Consider the following 5,696-nt stretch of genomic DNA (forward strand, 5'->3'; position numbering starts at 1 on the left):
TCTACGGCACTGTGAATTTCTTGGGCAAATAGGGCGAGCTGAGTTTCACATGATCTCTGTTTGCGGAATCCATGTTGGTTATGATGAAGGAGATTTGTATTATCTAAGAACGTCATAATACGAGAACACAAAACATGTTCCATTATTCTACAACAGATTGACGTAAGCGAAATAGGCCTATAATTATTCGCATCTGATTTATGACCCTTCTTGAAAATGGGAACGACCTGCGCTTTCTTCCAGTCGCTAGGCACTCTACGTTCTTCCAGCGATCTACGATAAATTGCTGATAGAAAGGGGGCAAGTTCTTTAGCATAATCACTGTAGAATCTTAAGGGTATCTCGTCTGGTCCGGATGCTTTTCCGCTACTAAGTGATAGCAGTTGTTTTTCAATTCCGATATCGTTTATTTCAATATTTTCCATTTTGGCGTCCGTGCGACGGCTGAAGTCAGGGACCGTGTTACGATTTTCCGCAGTGAAACAGTTTCGGAACACTGAATTCAGTATTTCTGCCTTTCTTCGGTCGTCCTCTGTTTCGGTGCCATCGTGGTCAACGAGTGACTGAATAGGGGATTTAGATCCGCTTACCGATTTTACATATGACCAAAACTTTTTAGGGTTCTTGTTTAGATTGTTTGCCAATGTTTTATGTTCGAATTCGTTGAATGCTTCTCTCATTGCTCTCTTTACGCTCTTTTTCGCTTCGTTCAGCTTTTCCTTATCAGCTATGATTCGACTACTCTTAAACCTATGATGAAGCTTTCTTTGTTTCCGTAGTACCTTTCGTACATGATTGTTATACCACGGTGGATCTTTCCCCTCGCTTTGGACCTTAGTCGGTACGAACTTATCTAAGGCGTACTGGACGATGTTTCTGAATTTTTTCCATTTTTGTTCCACATCCTCTTCCTCAGAAATGAACGTTTGATGGTGGTCACTCAGATATTCTGCGATTTGTGCCCTATCACTCTTGTTAAGCAAATATATTTTCCTTCCTTTCTTGGCATTTCTTATTACACTTGTAGTCATTGATGCAACCACTGACTTATGATCACTGATACCCTCTTCTACATTCACGGAGTCGAAAAGTTCCGGTCTATTTGTTGCTATGAGGTCTAAAACGTTAGCTTCACGAGTTGGTTCTCTAACTATCTGCTCGAAGTAATTCTCGGACAAGGCAGTCAGGATAATGTCACATGAGTCTCTGTCCCTGGCTCCTGTTCTGATTGTGTGACTATCCCATTCTATACCTGGTAGATTGAAGTCTCCCCCTATTACAATAGTATGATCACGAAACTTCTTCACGACGTTCTGCAGGTTCTCTCTGAGGCGCTCAACTACTACTGTTGCTGATGCAGGTGGTCTATAGAAGCATCCGACTATCATATCTGACCCACCTTTGATACTTAACCCAGATTATTTCACATTCGCATTCGCTAATAACTTCACTGGATATTATTGAATTCTTTACTGCTATAAATACTCCTCCACCATTGGCGTTTATCCTATCCTTGCGGTATATATTCCATTCTGTGTCTAGGATTTCGTTACTGTTCACTTCCGGTTTTAACCAACTTTCCGTTCCTAATACTATATGCGCACTATTTCCTTCAACAAGAGATACTAATTCAGGAACCTTGCCCTGGATACTCCTGCAGTTTACCAATATTACGTTAACTTTTCCTGTTTTTGGTCTCTGAGGACGGACGTTCTTTATCAACGATGATAATGTCCTCTCTGGTAAGCCGTCAGGTATTTTATCGTTTCGCCCAAGGGGGGGTCCCTCTAACCTAAAAAACCCCCGTGTGCACGTCACACGTACTCTGCTACCCTAGTAGCTGCTTCCGGTGTGTAGTGCACGCCTGACCTGTCTAGGGGGGCCCTACAGTTCTCCACCCAATAACGGAGGTCGATGAATTTGCAACCATTATAGTCGCAGAGTCGTCTGAGCCTCTGGTTTAGACCCTCCACACGGCTCCAAACCAGAGGACCGCGATCGACTCTGGGCACTATGCTGCAGATATTAAGCTCAGCTTGCACTCCGCGTGCGATGCTGGTTGTCTTCACCAAATCAGCCAGCCGCCGGAAGGAACCAAGGATGGCCTCAGAACCCAAGCGGCAGGCGTCATTCGTTCCGACATGTGCTACTATCTGCAGCCGGTCACACCCAGTGCGTTCAATAGCTGCCGGAAGGGCCTCCTCCACATTACGGACGAGACCCCCCGGCAAGCACACCGAGTGCACACTGGCATTCTTCCCCGACCTACCCGCTATTTTCCTGAGGGGCTCCATAACCCGCCTAACGTTGGAGCTCCCTATAACTAATAGGCCCGCCCTCTGTGACCGTCGGGACCTTGCCGGAGAATCGGCCACTGGCCCAACAGGCGAGGCATCACCACTAGGAAGCACCCCGTACCTGTTGGAAAGGGGTAAGGCAGCTGCCACGCGGCCAGATCCCACCTTCGCCTTTCGGCCAGGCACGCGCGAGCCCACCACTGTCCGCCATTCACCCTGGAGTGATGGCTGACCGGTAAGATGCTCACTGCCGGAAGACGCAGCGACATCAGGGGTTCCATGTGATTCCAAGGCCACCGAAGTAGGCATAGGTCTCACCACAGTTGCCCCAACGGCACTACGAGCCGACGCCTGCGCCTCGAGCTCGATGAGCCTAACAGACAAAGCCTCCACCTGCCCCCGAAGAGTGGCCAATTCTCCTTGCGTGTAGTCAGAAAGCGTTATTACTGTTAACTTGAGGTTGTACACTATGAGATCAAAAGTATCCAGACACCTGACTGAAAATAACTTACAAGTTCGTGGCGCCCTCCGTCGGTAATGCTGGAATTCAGTATGGTGTTGGCCCTCCCTTAACCCTGATGATAACTTCCACTCTCGCAGGCATACGTTCAGTCAGGTGCTGGAAGGTTTCTTGGGGAATGGCAGCCCATTCTTGACGGAGTACTGGACTGAGGAGAGGTATCAATGTCAGTCGGTGAGGCCTGGCACGAAGTCAGCGTTCCAAAACATCCCATAGGTGTTCTATAGCATTCAGATCAGGAATCTGTGCAGGCCAGTCCGCCACAGGCCGTACATTATGTACAGGTGCTCGATCGTGTTGAAAGATGCAAACGCCATCCCCGAATTGCTCTTCAACAGTAGGAAGCAATAAAGTGCATGGAACATGAATGTAGGCCTGTTCTGTGACACTGCCACGCAAAACAACAAGGGGTGCAAGCCCCTTCCATCAAAAATACGACCACGCCGTAACATCACCGCCTCCGAATTTTACTGTTGGCACTACACATGCTGGCAGATGACGTTCACCTGACATTCGCCATACCCACACCCTGCCATTTCGTCACTCCACACAACGTTTTCCCACTGCTCAATCGTCCAATGTTTGCGCTCCTTACACCAAGTGAGGCATCGTTCGGCATTTACTGGCGTGATGTGTGGCTTATGAGCAGCCGCTCGACCATGAAATCTAAGTTTTCTCACCCCTCGCCTAACTGTCACAGTACTTGCAGCGCATCCTGATGTGGTTTGGAATTCCTGTGTGATGGTCTGGACAGATGTCTGCCTACTACACATTACGACCCTCTTCAACTGTCGGCGGTCTCTGTCAGTCAACAGACGAGGTCGGCCTCTACGCATTTGTGCTGTAGGTGTCCCTTCACGTTTCCACTTCACTGTCACATGGGAAACAGTGGACCTAGGGATGTTTAGGAGTGTGGAAATCTCGCGTACAGACGTATGACACAAGTGGCACCCAATCACCCGACAACGTTCAAAGTCCGTGAGTTCCGCAGAGCGCCCCATTGTGTTCTCTCACGATGTCTAATGACTACTGAGGTTGCTGATATGGAGTACCTCGCAGTAGGTGACAGCCCAATGCATCTAATATGAAAAGGGGTATTTTTAGGTGTGTCTGGATACTTTTGATCACATAGGGTATCATTTTAGCTTGATCCCTTCCCATTTAATAACTTTGCCAGTCATCAACATCATCTGCACCGTGTATTTTGTTTTGTGTTTTTTTTTTTTTTTAATTTAATCTGTACACTAATTCTGGGTATGCGCATGTTGGATTTATAATAAACTAAGTCTGAAAAGAGTAATATTTCATTTCAGTAATCTATTCATCTTGACCGTTTGAATTATAATAAATTTTTATGAGCTGAGGGCACGTAATGAAGGTAGGGAATCTTACACGTTTCCAAGATGACAAAAGCCGTGTTCAAAGGGCTGCACGCACACACTTGCTGTTTGATGAACACTCACTGAGGCACCCTTGCACCTCGACTGGCCCATTAAACCACTCCTCCTTAAGCCAACAGAAAATGTCTGGGACTATCTGCAACGACGGGTGGAACGTAGCAGTGAACATCCTTGCAGTTTGCTAGCTCTATGGGATTCGATCATCAACGCGTGACTTGAAGGGGATACGGAATACCTGAATAAACTTGTGGACTCTTTTCCTAGCCTAAATGGTACCATTATCAGCGGAATGGATAGTGTCTTGAAAGGAGGATATAACATGAACATCAACAAAAGCAAAACGAGGATAATGGAATGTAGTCGAACTAAGTCGGGTGATGCTGAGGGAATTAGATTAGGAAATGAGACACTTAAAGTAGTAAAGGAGTTTTGCTATTTGGGGAGCAAAATAACTGATGATGGTCGAAGTTGAGAGGATGTAAAATGGCAAGGAAAGCATTTCTGAAGAAGAGAAATTTGTTAACATCGAGTATAGATTTAAGTGTCAGGAAGTCGTTTCTGAAAGTATTTGTATGGAGTGTAGCCATGTATGGAAGTGAAACGTGGACGATAAATAGTTTGAACAAGAAGAGAATAGAAGCTTTCGAAACGTGGTGCTACAGAAGAATGCTGAAAACTAGATGGGTAGATCACGTAACTAATGAGGAAGTATTGAATAGGATTGAGGAAAAGAGAAGTTTGTGGCACAACTTGACTAGAAGAAGGGATCGGTTGGTAGGGCATGTTCTGAGGCATCAAGGGATCACCAATTTAGTATTGGAGGGCAGCATGGAGGGTAAAAATCGTAGAGGGAGACCAAGAGATGAATACACTAAGCAGATTCAGAAGGATGTAGGTTGCAGTAGTTACTGGGAGATGAAGAAGCTTGCACAGGATAGAGTAGCATGGAGAGCTGCATCAAACAAGTCTCAGGACTGAAGACCACAAAAACAACATCAGCGCTATAGGGGGTGCTACACGGTGCTAGTTGCATATCTTCTGCGGGTGACTAGCTTTTTGTCTGGTCTGCTTATTGCTGACTGCACTTTTGGACTCTGCTGTTGACGCCCTGGTCAGCTCTCTTGTTCTTGCATTAGTGAAGTGTAATCTGATAAGGTTTTCAGTTGCATTCTCGTGTAGAGTTCACCTTTAATTATTAAAGCACCAATATAAACAATGAAAAACGGATATTTTGACAGAATATGACTATAAAAAATATTAGGAGCCGATCACCGAAGTTTTAATGGTTTCATATGATCGATATCCCCATTATCCATCCCAAATGTCACTTCATATGGACTTAAACATTATTTTCTTTAATAGTGAACTCTACAGATGAGGAAGACTGAGTTCATGAGTACACCTCAGCTGAAATTAGTACATTCCGAAAATAAAATAAAAAATACATATATTGTTCAGAATGTAACAACAAATAAATAC

This window comes from Schistocerca americana, chromosome 8, assembly GCF_021461395.2.
Source record: "Schistocerca americana isolate TAMUIC-IGC-003095 chromosome 8, iqSchAmer2.1, whole genome shotgun sequence".
Lineage (NCBI taxonomy): Eukaryota > Metazoa > Arthropoda > Insecta > Orthoptera > Acrididae > Schistocerca > Schistocerca americana.